Genomic DNA, 13472 nt, shown 5'->3' with positions numbered 1-13472 from the left:
TCTAAACCTGGGCTTCAGGATAAGAATTAGAGGTCTCTGAAGGTGCTCAGCCTCCATTTAAGGGTTTCTTGACACTAGCCTTGCCAGCCTGCAAAATGGAAATGCAAAATACATACAGCTTCACTCTCTTTGTCCTGTCAAAGAAAAACATCCCCACTCACACTCAGGAGGACAGTCCATTTTGATCAACCGCATTTTTGATAGGAAATGGTGTTCTTTAGAAAATGTGTCTTTCTACCAGTTGTGTCACTGTCACATAAGCCTGAATGTCCTCACACTTCCCAAACGCTGCAGGTCATCCAAAAACAAAATAACAAACACAATTTGAAGAAATCAGATAAATGTAAACCAATAACAATGCACTCTGTTTTATAACTTTCATCCCTGCATCTGACTCTGGTAAATGAAGTAATATATACCACAGTTTATGCAGGATGGATGTTAGGAGCAGGTACACAACAATAACAAACCTTCCATGCTGGAGAGGGCTGGATCTCAAAAACAAAAATCATGTCTTACACCCCATGATATGTCACAGGAAATACAGTGATGAAGGACAAGTGGCATTAGATGTGTAAGTAAGATACATTATACATTTAAATATTATTTATTTCCAAAGGGATAAACACAGTAGCAGCAATATTTCCCAGTTGTCTCATTGTCAGCTGGCTGGATTTCACAGCCACATTATATTTCTACATTATCCCACCCCAGTAAAACAACTGAATGATCTAAAAATTTTAACTGCAATTTCAGATATGCTACAAGGCCATTATCTTCTGGATTTAATACTGCTCCTATTGTATGCAGTTTTGCAATCGAAACTCCAACAAATATTTGCTAATACTCTAAATCCTAGCTTTCAATTAATTAAATTGATTTTTTTCAGGGACTGCCTGTTGGGTTAAAGGGGAGGGAGAGGGCAGGACCCAGAATGTCACTTGTATTTTGTTTTTAATTATTTTTAAAAACTGAAAACTCTCTTATATTCTCAGGAGAATACATATATTGCATAAAAGAAGGCTTTAAGGCTTTGCCATTAATGGCAAGGTCAAATGTGGTACTTTTTGCTCCATTGATTCAGCGATTCATGACCCAAGTGAGGTCATTGCTTATGCACAGAGCACAATTAAATCAAGGTTAGACAAGCAGGATTCTTTAGTACAAGATAGTGTGCTAGCAGATTACACAGTACAAGGAAATTTGTATTTGAATCATGCTTTATGAAGATTATTCATATTCATGAGTAAAAAAACCCTGTAATTTTATCACTATAAATAGTTCTGTTTATAGAAAACATGTTAATAACCAAAATGCCTAAAATCTAAGGGTGATTTTACATGTACTCCTATAAACATGAAAACAAACAAAAATTGTTCTGTACACTGGTTTATGTATTGTTTACACACATTCAAGATAGCCTTTCTGTAACAAATGAGTTGGAGTAACCTCACAAGCAAAGTAAATATGTTTTCTAATCAGAATTTAACCTAAAACTGAAAGGTTCCTTTACACAGTAAGAATTTCCTACCTTAATTCTTCCATAAGCACATAGTGTGCAGTCCTTCATGTGTATGCTTAAATAAAGACAAGGTCTTAGCTGAAGTATGACGTTTAGAAAATGAAGTAAAATAATATTATCTGATGTCAGAAAATTACTAATATGCGATCTATTTTTTCCTAACCAAAACCAAATTGATTGTAATTCAAGGCTGATATTTCACTGAGTAAAATAATTAATTGGAAGATTTCCACCTGAGTTATTTACTGAATGCTGTCAATGAGTTAGTGTGCTTAAGCTCCCAGAGGACTACTAAGGCAAAAGGTCCACAGATCAAAGGCATAGTATTCAAACAATTCATGTAGTTTCTTCCAAGTATATTAAGTTTACTTGGTTTGACAAAAGTCATCATGGAAAAAGGTAGTTTTGAGAAGTGACCCGGAAAAAAAAGGAGGAGTACCATCAAGTGCATAAGTGAGGAGTTCATAGGGAGGATGTAGAGAGGTTAGAAATGTAGACAGACTTGGAGAGAGTTGACAAGACAAAGGACAAGTATGTTAAAACCCAAGGCTAAACTATGACTGTAAGCTGGGCTCACTTCAAGAAGTTAGTACATTATGTTAGTTACTACTGAAAGAAAATCCAACCTATGCAGTTTATGATCGTGACACGTCTGTACATTTTTACAACATTCTTTGTTTTTTACTATTCATTATAATAGTAACCACTGATCCACGCTTGCTGAGGTGACACAGGGATGGCATCATCAGTCTAGCATCATCATTTATATTTCCTTAAGTATATTTCACTGGAACCCTGAGACCACACCTCTGTGCCTTGGGAACACAGTAACTACTTCAGGGAGCAGATTACCTGTTCATCATGTCCAGAATCTCTTTAAGAAAGAAATAGAAATTGTTTCCAAGAGATGTAGGGCTGAGCTTGCGAATGTTCATTCCTCTGGCATCTGGATAATATGATATGGTCCAAGACAGTTTAATTGTCTCTTCAGCATGCTGTTATTTAGATTTCCATGTTACATTTAGCGTACTACTTAAGCACCTGTATGCCTGAAATTGTCTTGTTCTGAATGGAACATTCTTCCTTTTGAAACTACTGCCATTTTCAGCTCCAAAACCACTCCATTTCTTTTCCCCTCTGATCCTAGGCCTGGAAATGTTAGATGTGGTACTGGCTCATTCAAAACATGATTGTGACCACACAGACATGACGAATTGCAACAGTATTGGTGAGATTTCAGAAAAGACTTATTCTTGGGGTGATAGAATAATTCAAGTTGGAATGGGCCTTAGGAGGTCTCTAGCCCCTCCTGCTTAAATTTTTTCTAGTCAGTTCTTGAAAACATTAAAGCATGCAGACTGCCCAACCTCACTGGGTAACCTGTTCCAGCACTTAATTATTCTTGTATTGAAAGGTTTTCTTTTTCCAGTCTGTACCTCTCCTGTCTTCCTTAAGAACATTGTCTCTTTTTCCCCAGTTGGACGCCTGAGTAAAAAGGCTTGCTCTGTCTTCTTGGTAATCTCTTCTTCAGTATTATAAGGCTGCTCTTAGGTGTCCCCAAATTCATCTCTGCTCCAGGTTGACCAAGGCCAGCTCCCCTGGTACTTCCTCGTGGGGCACGTGTTCCAGCCCCGTCATCTCAGTGGCCACCCCTGAACACCCCAAAGTACCTAGAATTGTTCCCAGAAGTTCTCTAAATTCCCAGAAGACCAAGAAGATGAAGAAGCAATGCCCTGACTGCTGGAGAAGCTGCAGGCTCCAACAGCGAACAGCAACCCAAGTAGTGTCCCACAACCCCTGTGCATGCCCTGCTGTATGAATGGCCATGCCATCTGCCAGGTCCCTGTTTGCAGTTCCCTCGATTGCTACATTCCCTAAGGATCACTTAAACAGGAAAAGAAAGCCAGATATTGCACTGTCCTCTCTGCATGAGGCTTGCCCCCAGCACCAGGTCCCTTCTTTCAAGACTAGGACCCCCCTCTGTTACCTCTGGGCTGTGCTTCACCTAGATCACAGATGCCATCACTGACTCTGCCTAACCACTCTCCTGACCATTTTACTGACTTCTGGAAACAACCTAGAGGAGGATTGTAGTGATTTACACTCCTTGTGAAGAGTTTGCAGACACTCATTCACAGTACTGTACAGAAGGACAGGCTGTCACTTCTTTTAGATTTCTTAAAAGACTGATTGGCAATGGTGCTCAAAGACTTGGTGCTGAATACTAGAGGTTTACAAAATAAATTAATGCAAAAGAAAAAGTTCTGAATACTCATTCTATCACAGAAACGAAACAATTACAGTTGCTTATACTGAGGGTGACAAAGGCCACATCCTAACACCTCATTTTCTCAGATGCATGAGAAAATAAATGTACATAGAGCAGTGACTCCTTGGTTAAGGTGAACGCATCCATAAAATTACTGTATATCTAGAAATGCACCTTTTTTGAAGGTTTGTTAGAATTTCTATAGTTTTGTAGGTGAACAAATGAGACTGAATTTATCAATTTATTTTACAGATTACTGCCTGGATTATTACCTGGAGAAAAGGAGGCTCAGAGGAGACATTATCACTCTGTACAACCACCTGGAAGGAGGTTGTAGCCAGATAAGGGTTGGCCTCATCTCCTAGGAAACTAGAGACAGGACAAGAGGACATGGCCTCAAGCTGTACCAGGGGAGGTTCAGGTTGGACATCAGGAAGAATTTCCTTATGGAAGGGGTTGTGAAGCATTGGAATAGATTGCCCAGGAAGGTGGTGGAGTCACAATCTTTGGAGGTGTTCAAGAAACGACTGGATGTGGTATTTGGTGCTATGGTCTTATTGACAAGGTGGTGATAACCAAAAGCTGGACTTGATGGTCTTGGAGGTCTTTTACAACCTAAATAATTCTGTGACTCTTTGATTATCTTCCACTTGTTCATCATGTTTCTGCTTGTACAAATTCACATAAATGCTCACCTAAAGTTTCCTGTAGACTCTGTTAATCAAACTTCACCTCAAAACGTCCAGTTGAAATAGTCTAGTGATACTTAAACAACAAACTTTTAAAATGACTGTGTGTTTTCAAAAAAAAAAAAAATTAAAGAAATTTCCCTCTCTTTTTTTCTTTTTTTTTTTCTTTTTCTACTTATAAGTCATACCAAAACTCGAGGATATGAATCAGAAAGAATAAGGAAAAGGAATTGTCAGTTTTGGACACTCTTGCAACTTGTATTTAATTGGCTAGCCTTAAGATCATCTTCATTTTATACAAGTAACTTTGTCCTTCGGCTTAAGTCACACCAAATTAAACTGACCAGGACATGTGATATGTTTTGTGACATGCATGTACAACTTGTCTAAGACAAAGCACATAAAATGATTGCATAGATGTAGAACATTCAAAACTTTAAAACAACAGCAACAAAAAAATAGTGTATTATGAATTCTTCCTAGAGTCCTGTTTTAGTTTGATAATTGAAAAAAAAAAATAGGATAACTAATTTCAGTGTTGGTCTCTGTGCTTAAATTTACAGAATGTTTCCCTACCTTACTGGATGAAGACTCTTTTACTACACTGTTATTAAACGTGTAATAAACAGCCCAGGTCAAGGTAATGAAAGTAGATATGTAGATGCTATTGTTCTATGAGATCATAAAGAAGAAGACTATCAGTTGGGGCCAAAGTTGACTACATCTTAACATTTTTCACAGATAGTGAGATATTTATAATATCTTGCAGTTCAATAGCACCTTTTTACCACAAACCCAAGCAATTTATAAATACACATTTCCCCTACCTCAATCTAGTTTTGACAATTAACTGTTTTCTTCAACACTGCTATAGTTTAGTGAGGAGTGTCCCTGTTGTTGATAAAATGTTAGCACTATATCCACTCTGTTGCTAAATGAGGAAATACAAGTTTATGAAAATGCTACAGTATTTAGCATTTTAATCACCTACAGCATTAATTTAAACAGCATTACAATCTGTTGTTTCAGAGCCAGAGCAAGTTAGCAAACACTATTCTTAAAGACGTGTTGACATTATGAATGTTGTTAGTGCAGAAAAAAAGCTCACAAAGGAAACAAAGCCAGCTTGACCAGTGCTTCACCTCACTCCTGCTAAGTGGAACAGTACAGAAGCAATAGGGACAAAAAGTTATACTTAGAATTCTGAGCACACCATAGTACTACTGGCCATAGGGATAGTGTCAGTGCAGAGTTTACATTTACCTTTACTGTAGATGTTGTTTTGGAACTCCCTCAGCCTCTGAAAAATGAAAGCATCAGTTAGGCAAAAGACATCACCCAAGTGGCACCAAATACAAACAATGGCTTTATATTTAATGCATTGCAAGATGCCTGTTACCACTGATCTGTGGGCAAGCAGGATGTCAAAAAGCATGAAAAGTTTTCTTAGAGTAACATTTGTTTCTGTACAAACTGATTGGATTTTTTTTTTTGTGCTATGTGGTGACAGCTGCCAACTTTTCCTCCATTCCTGGCAGGTGCCAGGAGCCAGGCCACGCTTAGCTTGCATGGTTCCCATGCATGTGTACAAGACAGTCCCATTCATTTCAGCAACCAGCAGTAGGGGTGTCTCCTATTTGGCACTTCTTTTAATATTAGTGATAAAATGATACATATGTTCATACTAGATACAAAGAAAACCTTTTTTCTTTTGCAATAGTCATGGTAAAACACTGGTGCGGGTCGCCCAGAGAGGTGGTAGAAGCTCCCATCCCTGAAACATTCGAGACTGGGTTAGATGAGACTCTGAGCAACCTGATCTAGTTGAAGATATCCCTGCTCATATTGGACTAGATGACCTTTAGGTCCCTTCCAACCCATATTATTCCATGATTCTATGTTTGCAAGGAACATCCGTGGTATCATCATCTGCTTATGTTACAACATTATTTGGAATAATATGCGGTTGTAGTTATGAAGTGGAGAAAACAGTGAAGTGTGAGTACTGTGTATAACCCTCAAGTTTATGTGCAGACACAGCCCCAAAAAGGGCATATGTCAAGGGCTGACCTGAAAGGAAAAAACATATAGAAGAAGAAGAAACTACCAATAATAGATAACCTAAACCTTGTAGGTTTTACCTTGGTTCCTACCATTTCTCTTTCATTTCTCAGTTGGAAAAAGCAGAAAAAAAAGACTATTCCCTGTCATTAAGAGATTCCAGACCCCAGTGAGATTTATGATCCACTTTCTCAAACACTCTTCTCACATACTTTCCTTATCATTTCTTGCTCAGAATACCTGTGGTTTTGCAAATCAGTATTAGTGCCTGAAAAATTCCACTAAAGCTAAAGGCAGTCAGGGATAGCTGCTGAATAGTAATGCAAAGGGCTGGCTGGTTGGGTAGGAAAAATGCCAGCCAGAAGATCTGGTAAAAGATAAAAAAGGAAAGGAAAAAAAGACTTGTTCACCCACTCAGAAGAAAGCAGCAAAAGGAAAGAATTACAACAAGAGTAAACCTCATGGTAGCAGGAGTCTTCTGTCTTTGGCAGGTGCTGCCATTAGTGCCAAAAAAATCTCCTGATGCTATTTTTCTTTCTACAAAATTCAATCACGTTTTCACATTTTCCAGTCATGATACTGATGTTCTGGCAAACTCAGAGATGAAGGCATGACCTGGTTAACAGCGATCATAATGCTTTGTTTTATTCTGCACCTCAAAATGGAATGAAAATATAAGTGACCTGAACTGATAGATACAAAAATAGTAAAGTGGGGATGGGAGATTTGATTTTTATCTGTGCAATGCTTCATTAAGAAAACAGAATGCTGCATTGTATGTGTATTACCTACCCTACTTCCAAAGCAGTCAGCCTTGCTTTTACTCTCTAATATGTACCTTGCAAATATTTATAACTTCATTTCCTACTTAACTGTCTTATTCAATCTCTCAGTTTGTGTTATCAGATCCAAAGACTTTGGCAAACTAAGCTGCCATCAAGAAACACTGAAAACAGCAGCTCAAATATAGCAGCAGAAAACACACTGTATATTTTGACCTAAGAAGTACTTCACACATTTCAGTGTATAAGGGTTCCCCAGAAAAGTCCAGCCTCAAAAATCCTCAAAAATAGCCTGACAAGTTGTCTAAATCATAAATGTAATCGTACTTGAACATTTATTTCTCCTCCTATAGGACTTACTGGTTTTTTAGTCAGTGAAAATGAAGAGGGCATCATCCATCCTTTGTGTATGTGTCCATATTGTGTATATGCTTATGGAGGTATCACTAGAGCTTGTGCAGTTGTAATAAAACCAGCACAGCCTATCGAGCTCATGCCAGTAATACTGAAGGCAAGAAATAGTGGTTGCCAAGATGGCCAAGGTGAGTTATTTTCATATGAAGACAGGCTGAGAGATTTGGGGTTGTTCGGCTTGTAGAAGAGCAAGCTTCAGGGAGACCTTGTAGCACCTTTCAGTATCTGAAGTAGGCCTAGAAGAAAGCTAGAGAGGGACTTGTCACATGGGCAGATAGTGATAGGACAAGGGATAATGGTTTTAAACTGAACTAAGGTAGGTTTAGATTACATATGAGGAAGAAATCCTTCGTTATGAGGGTGGTTAGGCACTGAAAGAGGTTGCCCAGAGAAGTTGTGGATGCTGCATCCCTGGAAGTGTTCAAGGCCAGATTAAATGGGGTTTTGAGCAACCTGATCTAGTGTAAGGTGTCTTTAAGGTCCTGTCCAACCCAAACCATTCTATGATTCTTTGACACTATGACTCAGTGCTGTCGACTATGCTAGAACTTTACTTCAATGCTTATATGTTGTTTACACTCAAGAGAACTAGATGAAGCCTGTTTGTTTTTTTTACACTGTAGTACTAATTGCTTTGTGAACTCACACATGGCCTGGCAGTTGTTTGAAGAATTAAAACATGAGAGCAGACAGACCAGAGCTTTTCCAGTTAATGCTGCTGACACTCAGTCGAAATGACTGTCTGCATGTCCTGAAACCCTAAACCACTCCCTTATCTACTCAATTGCCAAAACTATAACTCCTGTGTGGGGCCCGGTAAGTTCTGGGAGGGCTTATGACCTTAGCCCTTGTGATGATGGAACTGGTGGTACTCCTGAAGAACTAGGCTGCCCCTGGAAGCAGAGAATTGAGTTTGCTTGGTGTTGCACCTCTGCCCATACCCATGGATAACAAGTGAGCTGAGCATCCCATCCTTATATCTGATGGATGGCTGTATAGCACTCTAGCTGTAGATCACAGCACACTGTACAATATGCAAAGACTAATGATATATTTAAAAATAAAGAATGTAAAAGCATAATATCAACCTTAAATAACCAACATAAATGAATATAAAGAAAAATAAATACCACAGCAAAGACATATTATTTCAGTCATAAATAGACTGTGTCTTTTTGCATACTTGAATTTTACTGTTATGACTAACTAGAGATGAGGGTAAGAACAGGTATACTTGTTTTGCCACATGGCAGGTTTTTTAACATTTGAGCCCACGTAGCAAGAGACCTACAACCGGGATCGTGACACTTATCAGATGAGAGGATATGCATCAGCTGAGACCTATGGAAAAGATGCTGAAAGCAACATATCCTTAATTTGGTCAGATACACAAATGGAAAAAAAAATGACTGCCAACCTCCCTTTCTCAGATTCAAAACTGGAAAACTTACTAGACTCATTTTATCTTGTCAGTGTGTAAAACACCTACATACTCTCCTAATTACACACACACAAACAGACTGTAAAACCAGTTGCAGTTAACATTTGTTGAACTGGTGACTTCCACAGCTTCTACTGTGAGCATAATTTAATTTGTTTGTTTTATTACTTTTGCCTACAGCTCTAACCAGGTTATTTTTCAAGGCTAACAAAATAAGGGAAATAGATTACAAAAACATTTAATCTGGGCTTTGGAAAGTCTTACTGTTCGTAAGATGAATATGTAAGAGAGGAATTTTGGAAGATGGTGTGCATTAGCTGATATTACATGTTCTGGAATATTGAAGAATTTGGCACATTGACTTAAAGTGTACTTTGTACAAATGTCTATCAAGAAAAGGTCTTTTTGGCTATATGGGAACTGAGGCACAGACAGCAGTTCTCAGAACTAAGCTGTCTTATGGACACAACTGAAGTGGTTTGCATAAAACTTAATGCTGCCCTTATATGTTCTTCACTGTCAGCAACAAAGTCCTTACAGATAACTTAGATTTTATAAAGGAGAAAATACATCCTGTTCTATAACATGTCTACCAATCTTTTGTATTTGCTGTCTCAGTCTGTGAAAAAATTTTTTTTCTCATGGCTTCTGTTGTGTGCTGTTGAAGGCTAAAAGAAGCTCAGTTCTCTAATACACAACTTGACTTAGAAAAGCGTGCAACAGCAAAACCAGGTCATCTGTAGGAAGAAGAAGAAAAAGAAGAAAAAAATTCCAACTATTTCCTTTGGCAAAGGAAGGAAAAGGAGAACTAAACTGACTGTTAAGCCACAAAAGGCCTTTTAATATAATCATTAGAAATGGAAAGATGCATATAGTATTTCTTCACTTTGGAAAAAAACTTTTAAAAATCAAATTTAAAAGGTAGTAATCATTAAAAAAGTTGGAGAGCTTACTTCTGACAAGGTCTTATTATTTAACAATAGTATTCAATTCTTGCTAAAACATCAAGTTCTCAGTCCAATATTTCAATCTAATATTTAAAATACCTTTTTAGTGGATCTCTGATAATTGTCAGTACAACTTTTAAAAAGAAAACCAGTAATGGAATATTAATGAGGAAGAACACTGTGTGATTTACAGTCATAAATAATTGTGCCAACTCCCAGGTTCATCAATCACAATTTCATTAATTAATTTGGTGGCTCAATTCTTCCCAGGAGCTTAATTACAGAATTTTAATTTGTTACTTTCCCGGAACTTTTCCATCCTGGAAAAGGAAAGAGGTGTGAACTTTCCTGCCAGTACCTGTGGAAGGTTGGTCATCCTTTTCTCATTCAGCAAGGCAGAAAAATCAGCTCCCCTAATATTTTCATTAGGCCTAATTCTCACAGAATAAGGATCTTCACTATCTGGATGGCTCAGAGATTCTGAACAATATCAAGTGCAACCAGACCATTGGGTGGTACCCAAATAACCAGACATAGTCAGCAGAATTTAATTGAGCACCATTCATTTTGATTTTAGAAGAAGGATCTTTCTGGTTTGCATTGATCTGTTTCCCTTAGACATCTTGAGTTCTATTTTCCCTCTCCTTTGTATTCCACTATTAGAGATACCTCTACCCTAGTATAATATTTCTGAGTAGAAAATAGAATGTTGTTTTTTTCTAGAAAACTGAATATGACATGTATTATTGAAAATTGATTTCTAATTAATTCTTTTTCTTGGAGATATTTTTTAAATGAAAAGAAGTACTCAGTATTTCTTACTTTTTCGTGGATGTCAGACACAAAGGAGCAGTCAAAAACTTGTATAGCCATGAATAAGTTTCAAAGACACCAGAGCAAACAAAAATTCAGCATATGTACAAATATACAAGTATACATAAATGTTGTGGCACAGTTTGAAGAGATACCTAGTTGAGAATCACTGAGAATAGATTCAATGAAGGAGGTACTATATCAATTCAGGGCATACAGAATGACAAAAAATGAGGCTGAACCAGCAGATACCAGTGAAAATATCAGGAACAGATTTTTACATTAGAATTCTGCCCCATTGTTAAATATAACACAAGCAGCATGATAAAACTTTGAAGTGAAATAAAGTTTCTGGAGTAATTTTACAACTTCTCACAATGTCCTTAAGTCCCCACATCATCAGGAAACCTAGGCATGTCTTTGGTTTTCTGCACTGCATTGCAATCTGCCATGGTACGTCTCTTAGTCCTAGTTTCTGAGTCATGCTGTGGTTCCCTTTCTGTCCACGCTGCTGTTTCTTTCCAACAGAAAGAAGTGTACAAGTGAGTACAATGTCTCATCCTGACATGAACTCAGAATGTATCTAGAGTGCACAAAAATACTGGAAGATTATTCTGGACCACATAGGTTAGGTGTGTCTTCGCTGATCAGCTGATCAGCCTTTCACAGTAGCCTGATACATTTTCCTCTGCTGATAACTCGGATGTTATACATGCTGTGGACTTGATGCAGAAGCACATCAGCTGTAATAACAGAAATGTGGTGCTATTAGACAAATTTTACATAGCAAAGAGGAACAAATTCTCCACCAGTGTGATACTGTGGCAATTACATTTGCAGTGTATTGCAATTTTACTTGTCCTATGTTATAAATATCTGTACATGTAGCCTAAATAATTGTATTATATGTTCATATATATGTCTATTTATATATGTTCATATATATATGTCTATATATATGTCTATATATGCTCTATATACACACACCAAATAACCTCTTTAAAGACAAACAAGGTTTCATTTATCTCCATTCAAGTTTATCCTGTAGCCATCTCCTTGTAGCTTCCCCCCTAGGGCAATCATAGAACCACAAGATCACAGAATAACTTAGGAGGCCACCTAGTCCAAGCCCCTCAACTTGTTTAGTTGAGTTTTGAATACCTCCAAGGATGGAGAACCCACAGCCTCTCAGAGGAAATGTTCTGGTATTTAAAAAATAAAAAAAATAACTGGAATTTTTCAGGTTCTAGTTCGTGTCTACAACTTCTCTTCCTATTCTTGTGCATGTCCAAGAAGAGTCTAACTCTGTCTTCTTGATATCCTCTGAGAGGTAATCGTAGACAGCAATAAAGTTTCCCTTTGGTTTCTCTTTTCCAGGCTGAACAAATATGACTTGCTCAGTTTCTTCTTGTATGTTCAGTGCTCCAGCTCTCTGACCAGTTTGCATGTCTTACTTGTACTGGGGAGGCCAGAACTGGACACAGGGCTCCAAATGTGTCCCACCAGGGTAACTGGAAGCATGATTCCCTATATACACTGGCTACACTCTCATACAGTCCAAGATGATGAGGACCTTCTTTGCTTCAAGGGCAGTATGTCTCATGAGGACAATGTCATTCCCAGGGGTGGTTTTTTTTATGAGATAGCATTGGGTTTGGTTTTATTTAATCAATGCATCTTCATGTTTTTTCATCAAATATTTATCCCAGCCCAGGTGAAATGGAACTGTACAAGAGTTATCATTTCACATGAAGAGAGCAAAGACATTTAGAAAGTTTTCCAGTTTGATCACAACAGACAAAAAGAGTACATCTGTACTCAATAGTTCAACAAAAAGATATAAATTAATGAATATTCCTGGTTCTGTGATTTGAGCAGGCATTTCCTGGACCTTGGTCTGCATCCTCAACAGCCAATACATTCTGTTAAAAGATTTCAGACCTGCTATGAGGTATTTTTTCTTCTTTTTTTTCCCTTCTGATGAGTAAAACATATAGGAATTATTAAGATTAGAATAATCCACTCAGACAATTACCCAAAAAGGAAGTAAAATAATTTCCATTCCAGTACATCTATTTTTTCAACACATATAGTGACCCCTGCCACATCATCACTACTCTATAACTTATGTTTCCATAACCAGCAGGCTGCTTTCTCACATCTCCAAGTGGTTGAGCTGTAACAAAGGCTATACACTATGAAACATTTAAAATAAAAAGGCAACTACAGCCTCCAACAAAGATATGGATGGTTTTGTTCAGATCAACTTTAAGACAATCGTCCCTGATATGAAAGTGCAGTTTCTAGTGAGTATAATTTCTTATCTGTTTAGAATGGCAAAGCTGGTCTAAGAAAAGAACTATTTTTCACTTCACAACTGCCACAAAGTGTTATAAGTTCAAAACTTAAAAGGATAACAAGGAAAAACTTCAAGTCTGCTCCCTTTTTTGCATTTTCTTACAGTTATGATAGATTAAATTATCTCTTGATTACTTGCTCCTTGTCCTCATAATTCATGCATTCTTGATTGTACG

The sequence above is a fragment of the Manacus vitellinus genome, unplaced genomic scaffold (genome assembly GCF_001715985.3).
Source record: "Manacus vitellinus isolate BGI_N305 unplaced genomic scaffold, ASM171598v3 scaffold_2_pilon, whole genome shotgun sequence".
In the NCBI taxonomy this organism is placed as follows: domain Eukaryota; kingdom Metazoa; phylum Chordata; class Aves; order Passeriformes; family Pipridae; genus Manacus; species Manacus vitellinus.
The sequence above is the reverse complement of the archived record's forward strand: the minus strand, read 5'-3'. Positions refer to the sequence as shown.